This window comes from Leptopilina heterotoma, unplaced genomic scaffold (assembly GCF_015476425.1).
Source record: "Leptopilina heterotoma isolate Lh14 unplaced genomic scaffold, ASM1547642v1 Lhet_16, whole genome shotgun sequence".
Taxonomy (NCBI): Eukaryota; Metazoa; Arthropoda; class Insecta; order Hymenoptera; family Figitidae; genus Leptopilina; species Leptopilina heterotoma.
The window spans coordinates 1,672,379-1,689,144 of NW_025110874.1; the positions used below are offsets into that span (position 1 = coordinate 1,672,379).

Sequence of the window (16,766 nt, forward strand, 5' to 3'; positions counted from 1 at the left end):
TTTTCAAGGATTCAATTATTTTTATAAATAATAAAATTCTTCACTGAAATTCAATTATTTTAGAAAAATTTTAATAAAATTTTCGGGAAAAGTTTTAATTATTTTCATAAATAATAAAACTCATCGCAGGATTTTAATTAATTTTTGATACAATATTTTAATCAAATTCCTTGATAAATAATAATTATTCTTAATAATTATAATAATAATTGATAATTATTCTTAACAATTTCATTGAAATTTGTCAAAATAATTGAATTATTCAATTAGTAATAATTTTTAAACTGAATGAGAATATTATTTAGAGTCAATAAGGAGTAAGAATTCAAGAAGTAAAAATTTTGTCTAGGATTCAAGGGAAAGTCAGGGGAAAACAAAATTAAATTTTTTGTTGGCGCCAATAATTCAACCAGTTATTTTTAACCTTAAATATTTTTTCTTTAAAAAATTACGTTTTTCAACCTGGATTTTTACCTGAATTCTAACCTGAATTTTAAGCTGGATTTTTAACCTGGAAAACCTAGAAAAGTAAGGGAATTTGAAATGACCAACATCGTGGAAAATTTAATTACAATAATATAAAAAATAATATTAAGAAAAAATATATTAATAAATTATTAAAATAATAATCATCATTGATTTGCAGTAAAATAATTTTTTTCATATATATTCTAATCGGTAAAAATAATTGTTGACCTGAATTTAAATGACGAGGCAGGTGAATCTATTGAAAACAGAAAGCTTTATTATCAGATTAGATATATTGATTTTCGTGATAAAGTGTCGTAAAGTTGATGATGTCAAATGTTTATTCGTGTGCACGCACGCACACATACATTATATTATTATTATTATTATCAAAGTTTGGTGAGTTGGCATGTAACATAAGGTTGTATAGATAACTCTCTGTTCTCACCCGCATGCTTGGATATTATGTAAACGTAATGCGATGTAAGTTTCTATACCCATTGGAGTCTCCATAGCACTCACACACTTGAAAAAAAACCAGAAAAAAACAACAACACCAACATATAAAAGGACGAGTGCCCAGAATACGCGATAGCGATTTTAAAACTGTATGCAATCAGCATTCAGGAATTTTTTCAACTTTTAACCTCTATATTACATAAACCAATTCACTGAATTTGACGCGTTACAAAATTTGCGTAATTTTATTTTTATAAATAATAAAAACGCATATGAATAAAAATTTTTTTTTATTTTTATATTCAAATTGAACTAAAATTTACTGAAAATGTTGAATTACATACAGCAACTGTCCAATTTTTTTACTTTCAGGGTTTTGCCACAAATATTTAATTTTATTTTTCCCTGACTTTTCCCTGATTTCCAAACAAAATTCTCACTTTTTCCCTGACCCTAAAAAATATTCTGATTCACTCTAAAAATTATTAGAAACTCAAAAAAATGTTCTATTAAATTTATTTACAAATTTCATTAATTGTAAAATATACTTTATTCTTTTTTATATTATACTTTTTGTTGGTTGACCGTTGAATATAGTAATTTGCAGAAAAATGAAAAAGCCTTTAGGCTTTTTTCATATATTAATTAATTATAATGAATATTCTAATTTAAAATGAAAGAAGCAGTAAGAATATAATTGAATGATAAAAACTTTTTCAGGTATATATAAATATTCCGTGAATGAAATTTAAAAATTTGCGATTTTAAAATTTCTATCTTTTTTTTTCTTTATGCACGAAGATATGAATCTGTCACGCTCTCGGAATATCAATTAGAGTTTTTTTCTTTTATTTTTTTTTGGTTGAAATTTAGTCTATTTTTGGTTGAACGTGAATATTTTATTCACATTGCAATCTTCAAGTGCTACTTTTTTTTTGATGACGTAGTTCGCAAGACTAAAGAGACGCAAATAACAACACACAGAGTTCTTCCTTTATTTATGTTTGGTCAATACCAGAATTTTGCCGATTTTGCGCAATCCTTACGATAAATATGGGCATGAGTTGAAATGAAGTTGTGTCCAGTCCTTGCAAGCTAAACATGGTCTGTACTTGTTACGAAACGAGTTTTCAATATTTCAACAGAATTTCATAACTTTCACCTCATTTCAGGTAAGATTCCCTAGGGTTGTAAATTTTGAGCTAACGTGAGAGAAAAAAGTATTAGACATGAAGAATTTTTCAAAAATATTTTTTCTATTTTCAAATTTACATTGTTTTTTTAACTCTCAACAGGATTTTATATAGGATTTTATAAGAGTTACACTTTTTTGGATGAGTTGGTGAAAATTTTCATAAATGTGGAATCGTTTTTAAAACATAACAAGAGTTATTGTATATTTGACATTTAATAAATTTATACATAATAAAATTTGAGTGTCAAATAATGAAGAATAATATTTCTGACGAAAATTTTGCAGAAGCGAGAAATGAAGTTGATCGGAAAAGAAATCAATCAAACAATTGACAGGAAATTTTAATTAGAACAAGCTTTCCAATTACAGGCAGTTTCAATCTTAATTTACGATCATCATTTTGGTACTAATTTGAGTCTCCTTGAATGTTTAACGAACAAAATAAAATGAAATGCGAACACTGAGAAAGGACAAGGGTTTTCGAAGATTCAGCTTATCTTTAGCGACCCTTCAACTTTTTCACGAGAGTCAATTTGATTATATTACTCTAGACTCATCCTTTTGGATATAAACTCAGTCGGTGTAATTGAAAGTTGATCGTTCATTAAGCGAGTAATTAACAAAATAAAGAAAGTTCCCCACTGCCATGCTCAAATAATAATCAGAAGGAGGTCTCTCATTTTCATTATTAAGCAACTGTCACGTATAAATATATGCGCCTAAAGTTTAGTTTCAAAGTTTAGTTTAGTTTAAAGTATTTTATAATAATTAATTTAAAATTTATACAATTAATTAATTAATTTAAAAAAATCATACAAACAGCTCAATTTATTTTCTTGATAATTTATAATTTTTCATATAAAAAATACAATATTCTTATTGCGCCTTTCATTTCTTGCATGCCTATATACTTCTAATTGACATATCCTTCATTTTTACACCTTTTCAATTGACCTAATAAGAGAACTTTGTTATCAAAGTTAACTTTCTATTGTTGCAAAAAATGTTTATCTTTTACTCTTATTATATTGTTCTGCTTGATACACTGACATTTTATTTAATATTTGAATATTGTATGCAAAATTATATTCTATCCTGATATTTTCTGGTTTTATATACCCACGTCGAAAAATTCCCTGGAATTTCCGTGGAGATTCCGTGGAAATTCTGCAAGTTTTATATTTTAATATTATTTTAACATTTCTATTATGATTAGAGTCTAATAATAAGTTGTTGCAATTCATTTGCGAAAATTGAATGAAATACGCATTTTGCAAAAAAATTGCAACAAAGCTTATATTATTAGACTCTAATCATAATAGAAATGTTAAAATATTATTAAAATAAAAAACTTACAGAATTTCCCTAACTTTTCCCTGATTTCCAGACAAAATTTTCAATTTTTCCCTGACCCTAAAGAATATTATGATTCACTATAAAAATTATTAGATACTCAAAAAACTGTTCTATTACATTTAATTACGAATTTTTTTTAATTGTAAAATTATTCCAAAACATTAATAAATTTTTCTTCAAATAAATATTAAATCATTATTATTCTTCCACTGGAAATGAGATTTTCAAAAATTTCATATTCAAATCTTTATGAAATTCAACAATTTACAAAAATATTAGTATAAAACATAAAGATATCGATCACTCCGAGTCGAAGACTCGGAGTGATTGATATCTTCATGTTTTATAATCATTAAAATTTCCATAAAAATTTTCAAAAAAGAATTACATTATTTACAAAAATTTTAATAAAATTCTTTTCAAGAATTCAATTATTTATACAAGTAATAAAATGTTTAACATGAATTCAATTATTTTCATAAATAAGAAAATTTGTCATGGGTTTTAAATTATTTTTAATTATTTTAAATTATTTTTAATTATTTTAAATTATTTTAAATTATTTTTAATTTTTCATAAGTTTTAAATTATTTTAAATTATTTTAAATTATTTTTAATTATTTTTAATTATTTTTAATACAATTTTAAATAAATTCTTCGAAAAATGTAATTATTTTCCCAAATTTTTTGCAAGAATTTAATTAAATTTTACAAATAATGAAATTCTTCGTTGAAATTCAAATATTTTCAATTATTTAAAAAAGTAATAAAATGCGTTGCAAAAATTCAATTATTTTCAGAAATAATACAATGCTTTACAGGATTTCAATTATTTAAAAGAAATTTAATAAAAATTCGTTGCAAGAATTCAACTATTTTTATCCTAAATAATAAAATTCTTTACAGTATACTTCAATTATTTTTAATACAATTTTAAGTAAATTCTTCGAAAAATATAATTATTTTTAAAAATATTCAAAATTCAATTATATTTGAAAAATTCATGCTATAATGCTTTTAATATTCAATTATTATGTAAAATTTTAACTGTATTAATAACTGTATTAATAACTTAATTTTTAAATCAATTTTATTAGAAAATTCTACGAGAATTCAATTATTATTTAAATACAAAAATTAATTTATTGAAAAAATGAATGTTTTTCAAAATTGAATCCTCATAAAGAATTTTATCAACAAATTTTTAAATAATTGAATTTTTTCGACGAATTTTAATAAAATTTTCAAGAATAATAATAAATTTTTTCGAGGAATTCGATTAAAATTATATTAAAAATAATTGAAATTCTGTGATGAGTTTTATTATTCATGAAAATAATTGAATCTCTGTAAAAAATTTTATTATTTAAGAAGATAATTTAATGTTTGCTTTAAATTTTAGCAAAACTTTTTTTTAAATAATTGAAATCTTTTGAAAAATTTTATTATAAAATAATAGATATTGAAAATGATTTAAATTGAGGAAATTTTTTGAAAATAATTGAATTTTGGAGAAGAATTTTATTATTTTTAGGGACCATTCAAGTATTACGTAAGCATTTAAGGGGGAGGGGGGGGTCTAGCTATTGCTTATTTCCATTAGAAAAAATGGCGCTAATGCATATAAAAAATCTTACATGGGGGAGGGGGGGGTCTAAAAACCTGAAAAATATGCTTACGTAATACTTGAATGGCCCCTTAAAGATAATTGAAATTTTGACGTGGCATTTGAAAAAATTTTCGAACATAATTGAATTTTTGCGAAGAATTTTATTACTTTTGAAAATAAATAGAATTTCTGCAATCATTTATAATTTCTTCTAAATTTAATTTTTTCAGTTTAATAAAAATCCCTAACTTTTCCCTGATTTTCCTTAACTATGACAACCCTGGAAATTCCAGGAGTATATTATACAAAAACCCAATGGGAAATGCCAGTGTCGTGCCAATGTTCACCACTGGCTTAGTACTCAGACGATTGTTCGGCGTATTCTAGCCGAGCCTCGACAATTAGTGCTGGCGCAGTACAGAATTTTTGTTTCGCCAAAGCTTGGACAAGCCACGGCGGCAAGTGCTGGCTGAGTATAGAAAAATTGTTCACAACGCTCTTTGCCAACATTGCTTTTTTGACATAAACTTGAAAAAAATTATAAAAAAAGTTTATAAATGTTTATAAATATAAATTTATTGAAAAAAATTAATATTTTACTTTTCAGTTGTTCATTTTTATTCTTATTAAATTTAATAATAAGAATTTAACACAATTTTCTAATTCTGTAAATAATAAATTATTTAAACAAATTAAAATTATAAACAAAATTTAAACTTTAATCTCAATAATAATTTGGTTCCTATTAAAATACTATTATACTTCTTACTATGAATAAAAAATTATTAAAAAATTACCACGTAATTTAAGAATTACGTAAAATGTTAAATGCAATAAGTAAAGTAATTTAATTATTAAAAATTTAGTTTAACTTATTTTACTTCAATTTATTATTTCTAACGTATCCCTATTTTTTTCTCATCTTTGATACAATAATTGTATGACTGAATGATACTGAGATATTAAAATTTTACTGCACACATGTGTCGTTAGCATAGTGGTTAGAGCGTTAGTCTGTTAGTCCGTAGGTCGTAGGTTCGATTCCCCTCGTCAGCAATTTTGTTTATTTTCATAGGTTTGCGATATTTCTAGATTCCAATCCGTTAGGTACTAAAATATGAAAATCTAATGCACACTTACTGTAATTGTTTATTATTTAATTTTTAAATGTTATAAACAATTTTTTTCTACTTCATTTAGAATATCCATTGTTAGTCTCCATCTTTAATACGATTTCTTTAAGAAGAGAAATATTTTATGAATAATAACTATTTATTAATATTATTTACCATTTTGTTGTTAAATTATTTATAATTATTAATTTACGACTAATTAATAACAATACGGCATTTATTGCGGCAATATTCTCAGCCAGCACTGGTCCAGTGCTGCGCCAGCGCTGTCTGGCAGCACTGACAGACAGTACTTCGGCAGCGCCGGACGGCGTTATCATCCCAGAGTTATGCCAGTGCTGTCTGTCAGCCTTGCCGCCAGTGCTGCCAGTGCTGGCGCAGTACTACGCCAGTTGTAAATTTCCCATTGGGAAACAGTAGAATTTATTATTTTACATCAGGAAAATTGAATCTTTTGCTTTCGAAAACAACTTTACTGTATTTCAACACTTTTTCAGTTAAACCTATTATTTTTTATTAAGTATTGTAATTTTTTAATATTTTAACATTTTAAGTAAATAGATTTACCTCAAAAAAATATTGACACTAAGTAAAATATTTTTTATTATTTAATATTCTTTCTTATATCAACAATTTTTTTGTTTACTTAATCAATTTTGACTCTAAATGAAGTATTTAACCTCTTTTCAAAGAAATATATTAATATCTTGTCAGCATATAAAATTTTACCTCTGAACAATTTTGACCCTAAAGATAATTTTTAAATTTAATTAAATTAATTATTTTAAATAATTATTAATTATTTAAATAATTATTAATTATTGAAATTGCTAAACTTGAATTTCACTTTAATAAATACCTATACTAAAATTTTTAATTTTTAATTTTCACCTCGCATGAGAAACAATTTTTCCGGATTATTTGAAAACAACAATGAATTTTTGTTTTAAAAAAAACTTTACATCGATAATTAATTTTTTCTGAAACTACAACTGTGGAAGTAATTGGTATTCACTACTGAGAGAGTCGGAATTGTTTGAAGTGAAAAGAATTTTTCGGCGGGCGGCTCTCTTTTCTCGAATCCTTAGAGGGTTTTTATATAGGTTCCCATTTTTTTTCCGACAATTTCGACATTCATTAATCATCCCCTGGTATATACAAAGGTCGTGTATTAAAGTCAAACTATTCTTTGGAGAAAATTTTACTCGCACCGTGTTTAATGAATACTTAACACGATTAGACAATTAGTATAGTTTTTTTTATAAAAACTGAAAATATATATAAAATGCATAAAATATTATATAACATTTGAAAATATAATTTATATTTATTCAATATTTATTATATTCTATAGATAAGGGGCTTTTAGAGATTAGTTTCGAAAGTATTTTAATCACTTCTAAAAAGTCTCACTTCCGATAATTTTGTTCTTTATTATATATATATGGGAAATATTTTTCTTTTTGTGCAAAAGGTGTTATTTTCAATTAGTCGATGACGTTTAATTTTTCTTTTTTTCGAACAAGAAATAAATCCTCTGATATCGTGTGAAAGCGATTATTATAAAATAGTCTTTGCAATTTTCGAAGGTTGATCGAACGTCACTTTCTTGGATTATAAATTATAATTGTACATTATATCTATATCGTCAATAAATTTCTGCAATTTATATTCACTCATCTTTCAAAATCGAACGATATATCAATTATTTTCTTACAATCTTCGATTATATTCACAATAAATAAACTTCTTCTAATATATACGTTCGTCTTTCACATTCTTTTGTTTTTCTTTAAATGATTATTTCAAGAAAATATGTACAGAATAATACAAACCTCTATCAATTATATTTTATGTAAGAAATAATTAGGTATATATCTGTATATAAAAAATTACAAATGAGAAAAGAAATAAGGAAACTATCAGAAGGGAAAAAATGTGAAAAATAAAAATAGAAAAACGAATAAATTATTATAAGTGGATTACAAGTGAAGAATATAAGTATAGACAAAATATAAAAAAATTTAATTAAAAAAACTGAGAAATAAAATTACGTGTTTTCTCAAAAAATGAATTTATAAATTAAATTAAAAAATTGTAACATTTATAAAGAAATGCATATAGATATAGTTTATCGAAATTTGTTTGATATTATCGGTAATGCACGAGATTGTTATCTATAGGCAGAATTTCATATATATATATAAATATAAATGTATGTATCTAGAAATTGTCCATTTTCGATATAAATAATTTTTAAATCAAAGTTAATAAATACATCATAGTGCTCTCGAATATAATTCCATTATTATTTTTTGTGAAAATAAAGAAATACCATTTTTTAAACGTGATTGGAAATAATAAATCGCGAATTAAATAATCATAAGTATACACTCAACGTTAATTTCTATATTTCGAAATAAATATTAATCATTTAAAAGCAATCAGCATTGGGAAAAATATATACTTTTTTTCAAAGCTTAGTTTGCAGAATACATATTTTTATCGAATTTCCAATATCTGTTTCTAAAAAAAAACCACATAGTTATAATCATTTAAATTGAAATGAAAAAATGTATTTATTTATTTATTTTAAAAACAGTGTTTTTTATAATATCAAAATTGATACGAAAAGGGATAAACAATTAATAGCAAAAAATTTTAATCAATTAAGATTTTAAAAAATTTCAAATTCAAACCTTTTTGAAATTAAATAAGTTATAAAAAATTGTTATGAAACATGAAGAAATCAATCACTCCGAGTCTTCGACTCGGAGTATTCGATTTCTTCATGTTTTATAATTATAATGAGAATCGAGTGTTAAAATAATTATTTTATAATATAAAAATATTGTTACTGTAACTTCCTCAAAATTATTTTCATATTCTATTATTATCCAAAATTTAAACTAAAATTCATCTTCAAATCAATTTTTATTAGAAAATTCTACGAGAATTCAATTATTTAAATACACAAAAAAATAAAAGTAAATGATTTATTGAATAATTGAATGTTTCTTAAAATTTAATACTCATAAAGAATTTTATTAACAAATTTTTAAATAATTGAATTCTCTTGTCGAATTTTAATGAAAATTTTTAGAATAGTTACATTTTTCAAAGAATTCGATTAAAATTGTATTAAAAGAATTGAAATTCTGACATGAGTTTTATTATTTATGAAAATAATTGAATTATTGTGAAGTATTTTATAAAAAAAAGTTTCAAATAATTGATTTTTTTTAAAAAAATTTATACAAACTATATTTTTAATAATTGAATTCATATGAAATTTTCAGTATTTTAGAAAAGAATTGAATATTTGTAAAGAATTTTGGTAAAATTGTTTTTAAATATTGGATTCTTTGAGGAAATTTTATTAAAATATAGTAGATATACAAATTTTTGAATTAAAGAAAATCTTTGAAAATAATTGAAATTTTGCCATGAATTTTATTAAAATTTAAAAAAAAAATTGAATTTTATTACTTTTTGAAAATAATTAAATTCTTGTGGTGAATATCATTAAATTCTTGTTATTTATAGAAATAATTGAATTTTTGCAATGAATTTTATTAAAATTCTTAAAAATAATTGTATTTCTGCGAAGAATTTTGCAATTCATTTATATAAATAATTGAAATGTTGACAATTTTTTTTTTTAATTTTTGAAAATAATTGAATTTTTGCGAAGAATTTTATTACTTTATAAAAATAATTGAATTCTTGTGATGAATATTGTTATTTATGGAAATAATTGTAATCCTCCGAATGATTTTATTATTTATAAAAATAATTTAATTATTCTGAAGAATTTTATAAAAAAGTTTCAAATAATTGATTTTTTTTCAGAAAAATTTATACAAACTATATTTTTAATAATTGAATTCATATGAAATTTTCATTATTTTAGAAAAGAATTGAATATTCGTGTAGAATTTTGTCAAAATTGATTTTAAATAATTGAATTCATCTGGGAAATATTATTAAAATGGTAGATATACAAATTTTTAAATTAAAGAAAATCTTTGAAAATAATTGAAATTTTGCCATGAATTTTATTAAAATTTTTGAAAATAATTGGATTTTATTACTTTTGAAAATAATTGAATTCTTGTGGTGAATATAATTAAATTCTTGTTATTTATAGAAATAATTGAATTTTTGCAATGAATTTTATTACAATTCTTGAAAATAATTGTATTTCTGCGAAGAATTTTGCAATTCATTTATATAAATAATTGAAATGTTGACAATTTTTTTTTTGAGTTTTTGAAAATAATTGAATTTTTGCGAAGAATTTTATTACTTTATAAAAATAATTGAATTCTTGTGATGAATATTGTTATTTATGGAAATAATTGTAATCCTCCGAATGATTTTATTATTTATGAAAATAATTGAATTACTGCCAAGAATTTATGGCCAAATTTTAAAATATTTAATTTTTTTTTTTAAATTTATGTAAATTCTATTTTAAATAATTGAATTCCTGTGAAATTTTTATGTTTTTGGAAAATAATTAAATGTTCTTGTAGAATTTCATCAAAATTTTTTTTTAAATAATTGAATTCTTATTGGAAATTTTATTAAAATAGTAGATAGGTATTGAAAATCATTGAAATGAAAAGAATTTTTTTTAAAAAAATTGAAATTTTGACAAGAGTTTTATTAATGTTTAGAAATTAATTGAATTTTCAAGAAGAATTTAATTATTTCGAAAGATAATAATTGGGATTTTGTCGAGATTTTTTTGTAAATTTTGAAGATAATTGAATTTTGTTATAAGAATTTTTTACCTTTGAAAATAATTTAGTTTCTGCAATAATTTGTAACTTGTTCAAAATTCAATTTTTTTAGTGTTTTTAACTAAAATTCTTCTATAAATCCATTATATTAATAATTAATTAAATATATATTGTCAAATTTAACTAATTTTAGAAGATTTTGAATTATTAAAATTTTTCAAAAATCTAAGTTCATTGAAATTTCAAATTAAGTTCATTCAGAATTGAAATTTTTTAAAATTTCAAATTGAAACCGTTTAAAATTCATTTACTTATATGAAAATTGTAAACGCAACTCATTTAAAGTTGAATTAATTTTGCCTTTTTTAAGTAAAATTATTCGTTAAATAATTTATTTATTTTATAATAGTTGTCCAAGATTTAAGTTATTTATAATAAGAAATTTTTGTCAGAAATTGAAAAAATTGAAGATGAACCCAAAAATGTAACACACTCCCAAAATGAATACGTTTTTATTTAGTTTTTATTTAAATGTTTTAAGTGCATTTTAATGCAGCGGTCTTTATTTAGTATTTTTATTTATAAAACTGTCTGTCATTGTTCATCATTAATAAGGCAAATAAATGGTGAAAACATAAAGAAAATATCTTTTTTCTCTAAAGAGCGTATTATTATTATTATTATTTTTATTATACATGCAATTCAGTCGTGTGATTTTAAAACATTCATCACGCAAATTTCACTTAAGTATACAGAATTTCCCTGCAAGTAGAGTTGATGTTATTTTGTTGTCTGGAGCTGATTATATTTTCAATGTCAGTTTATTGGACAGAGTGACGGTCAGTTTTAAGTTTAACTGCGATATTCCCATGAAATTAGACGATTTTTATATAATGAACGTAAATTTCTGACAGTGATTCGTGGTTGGCGAAAATTCCCTAATGATATGCTTTATATAATTATTCAATACCCACAATTAACTGACCTTTCTTTATTTTTAACAATTTTTACTTTCTTTTCTTCCGCACTAATATAAACCTCCATATATGTTATTTTACTTTCTTCCACGAAAATTTCGCCTTATTTATGTAATGTTTTATTAATCATTTTTAACTGAAGAAGTCTATTATTTTTTTACTAATATAAAAATAATATATTTTATAATTATTACAATCCTATTATTTAAAATTATTTATTGAATGTATCAGATGAGGTCTTATACGATGGGGACCAATTGCCTATTATTATAGGATATAACGGTAATTAGTAGGTATGGAAATGTTTTTATCAAAATCAAGGGTTTAAATAACAAATTTATTCGCTGAAATCATAAAATTTGAGGTATGACTGCATTTCCCGTGTAAATAATAAATGCTATTTGGTTTGATTTGGAAGGTCAACAAATCTCCTAGCCTTGATGTCAGTCAGAAGTTTTAGATAACTGAAAGGTTTTATTTTATATGACTTCTAAACTGCTTGGAAGGTTCGTGAGATTTCCCCAAATAGATTAATATTTAAAGTAAACAAATGTTTCACAAAATAGTTATATTTATTTTTGTACATTGATTTTTATTATGCATTTACTTAATATATTTACACTCGGAAAAAATTTTTTTTCACAAAATTAAAATATATTATTATATCTTCATCAGACCTCGGATATTATGACTTTTTCAAATAATACTACTTTTTCGACTTTTTTTCTAAATTTTGTGACAAAATACCATAATTTTAGTACAAAATTTAACTTATTTCGATTTTTATAGTGTGAAAAGCATAACTATGGACAAATCTTTGAAAATTTATTTTTGAACATAATTTTTCTAATTAAATAATTGAAATTTTGTAAAATTTAATTGAAAATAAATTATTTTTTCAATTATTTTATTACATCTTTTAAAAATTAACTTTTAAAGAATTTTTATTGAAAATTTTGGAAATAATTGAATTCTCGAAAATTTTAGTCAATAATCTTCAAGTGTAAATTCAATAAGAATGAAAAATGAATGAAAATTAGGTTCTAAAAATAATATTAAAATAAGTTATAAAAAAAGTAATTCTCTGAATTATTTCGTTTTAATTTTTTAAAATTCGATTATTTTCAATATTTTTGATATTCAATATTTTCAATATATTTCCAAAAAATCAAATACATACACAAACTAATAAAATTAAAATTTCTTAAAATTATTTTTAACATTTTGGAGAAAATAATCATATTCAAAATTTTTAATTAAAATCCTTCAAAGAAAATTTTTTTTAATTTATACAAAAATTCTTCAAATATTTTCGAAAAATTGCATTACAATCTTTATAAAGACTCTTCTTTATACAACTCTTCGAATTATTTTATCATAATTTTTTAAGATTCAATTACCTTCGAACAAAGTAAATTAAAATTTTTAAAAATTTACTATTTTAGAATTTTTGAGAAATTATTTATAATTAAAATTCTTCAAAAAGTTGATTATTTTTAAAAATTTTTTAAAAACTCAATTATTTTTCAAAGATTTTACTAAATTTATATTATTTTTTAAAAGATTTTACTAAGCTTCAATTTTTTTGATATTTTTTAATATTGTATGTAATTGTAAAACTATTTCCTTCCGAAAATTAATTAGAAATATTTTTAAAAAGTTAATTTTACGAATTTCTTTATTAAAATTTCTAAAAATATATCTTTTATAAGAAAAATGGACGGTTTTAATTATTTTTCGTATTTAAATAATTGAATTCTCGAAGAACTTTCGGAAAATGAGAAAAAATTAATATAGATAATTGATTTAGAGATGAAGTTTACTTCAAAATTGTATAAAATATTTAAATTTTTGCAAGGGTTATAGTTTTAATTTTTTAAAATTATTAAATTTCAGTAGTAGAAATTTTATCGAAGAATCTTCAAATGTAAATTCAAATAAAAATGAAAATTAATGAAAATTAGGTTTTAAAAATAATATTAAAATAGTTTTGAAAAAAGTAATTCTCAGAATTATTTCGTTCTAATTTTTTAAAATTCAATTATTTTCAATATTTTCAATATTTTCACTATTTTCAATATTTCAAAAACTCAAATACATACACAAAATAATAAGATTAAAATTTTTTAGAATTATTTTTAACATTTTGGAGAAAAATTTCTTTTCTTCAAAAAATTATTAATTTGTTAAATTATACAAAAATTTTTCAATTTATTATTTTCGAAAAATTACATTACAATATTTATAAAAAAACTAATTCTTAGAATTGTTTTATCATAATTTTTTAAGATTCAGTTACCTTTGAACAGAGTAATTTAAATTTTTTAAAAATTACTATTTTAGAATTTTTGAGAAATTATTTATAGTTAAAATTCTTCAAAAATTTGATTATTTTTTTATATTTTTTGAAAACTCAATTATTTTTCAAATATTTCATCCAATTTCAATTATTTTTCAAAGATTTTACTATACATTTTAATTATGTTTTAAAAGATTTTACTAAATTTTAATTATGTTTTAAAAGATTTTACCAAATTTCAATTTTTTTGACATATTTTTATTGTATGTAATTGTAAAACTTTTGCCTTTTAAAAATTATTTAGAAATATTTTTAAAAAGTTAATTTTACGAATTTCTTTATTAAAACTTTTGAAATTATTCTACCTTCATATTTTTAAAAAGAAAAATTGACGGTTTCAATTATTGTAAAAAATTGAATTTTTGTATTTAAAATTTTAAATAATTAAATTCTCGAAGAACTTTCGGAAAATGATTAAAAATTAATATAGATAATTGATTTAGAGATGAAGTTTAGTTCAAAATTGTAGAAAATAATTGAATTTTCAGAAGGGGTATAGTTTTAATTTTTAGAAATTATTAAATTTCAGAAGTTGAAATTTTTTAAATTTTATTTCCTGTGAAAAAAGAATTAAGAAGTATTTAAATATTTATTTTAAGAAATTATAGAAGTTTTAATTAATTGAATTTAGATAAATCAGTGAAGAATCAGGGAAATAAAAAAAAAATGTGTGACAACACTAAATTAAAAAAAAAGCGACTTTTTCGTCTTTTTTCTATCTTTAATCGACAAAAATAGATGGGTCAATCTCTAGAAATGAACAAATTCAGAATTGAAATTTCATTTTAAAAAAAGTTGAAAATTCACTTTTATTATTAGTCCTTTGGCAAAAGGGGGATCCTAATAAGCCTATAAAATACGTGGTTACAATCTTTATCAACATTATTATTAAAAATTAATGTTTTTTAATCAGAATTTTTGTTGAAAATTTCTCGCAGCTAAATGGGTTTCAAAATTGATGAAAATTAATTAAAACTCGTTACTCAGGGGTTTTAGGTGTCGCCGATTACGAATCCGATGTCAGTTTCTCAAAATCCAAAATGGTGGATCCAATATGGCAGACACTTTCTTCAAAAATTTAACGGATTTGCTTGAAACTCGTTACTCGGGGGTTTTCGGGGTCGCTGATTATGAATTTCAAGATAGTTTTTGAAAATTGAAAATGGCGGATCCAATATGGTGGACACTTTTTTCAAAAATTCTTCGGGTATGCTTGAAACTCGTTATTCGGGAGTTTTCGGGGTTGCTGATTACGAATCCGATGTCAGTTTTTGAAAATTCAAAATCCCGAAATCCCCAGAGCGACAAGTTTTAAGCCAATCTAATTAATTATTCATACTAGATCAAATTCGAATTCAGCGACCCCAAAAACCCCTGAGGAACGAATTTCTATCGAATAGCATCAATCTTCAAATTATCCGCCATATTGGATCCGCCATTTAAAATTTTTTAAAACTGACCCAAAATTCGTAATCAGCGACCCCGAAAACCCACTAATAACAAGTTTCAAGCAAATCCGATGAATTTTTCAAAAAGTGTCCGCCATGTTGGATCCGCCATTCTGAATTTTTAAAAACTAATAACAGATTCGTAATCAGCGACCCCGAAAACCACCAAGTAACAAATTTTATGCAAATCTGAGCAGTTTTTAAAAAAATGTCGGCCATATTGGATCCGCCATTTTGAATTTTCAAAAACTGACATGAGATTCGTAATCAGCAACCCCGAAAACCCCCGAGTAACGAGTTTCAAGCAAATCTGATGAATGTTTTAAAAAATTGTCCGCCATGTTGGATCCGCCATTTTGAATTTTCAAAAATTATTATCATATTCGTAATCAGCAACTCTAAAAATCCCCGAGTAACGATTTTCAGGCGAATCCGATGATTAATAAAGTCTGTAATTTACGTGCTGTGTAATGGAAATATACCATGGGTAACGGAGGGGAGTTTTCTTCCATTATACAGCTTCAAAATGTTATGATTATAATATAAAAAAAATAAATATTATAAATAAATTAATGACAGCATTTGTTTTCTTTGTTTTTAAATAAAACAATGTTTTAAAGATTATTAAAAATTATTATTATTTACGTCCTAAAAACTAAATTTACTGCGGTAACGGAGGGGAGTTTTTATTGTGTCGATGAACACTGACAAACTAAAGATTCTTTTAAAACTAATTGTTTTCATTTTGTTTCATCATTTTATGCAATAACCATAACTATACTGACACTACAAAGAGTTTTGATGTATTTATTTCTATTTTATCGTTTTTGTTTATATTTTATAATTATATTTGTGAGCGGTAACGGAGGGGAGTTTTATTTCTGCACAAAACTAATTTAATTCTAGGTAAAAATAACTAACAAATATTTTACTTTATTTTTCATGATTCAATTAGAAATAAAATAATAAGTAGATATTACCGGGCAAAAGATTTTTTTGTATTACAGAATTAAT

At 22.6% G+C, this 16,766-nt stretch overlaps 1 protein-coding gene across 4 annotated transcripts in view; it reads left to right on the forward strand.

The window, feature by feature from the left end:
• LOC122498776 (cytoplasmic polyadenylation element-binding protein 2) overlaps positions 1-16,766 on the forward strand; it is a 507,210-nt gene that overhangs the window by 218,304 nt on the left and 272,140 nt on the right. The window lies entirely within an intron of this gene.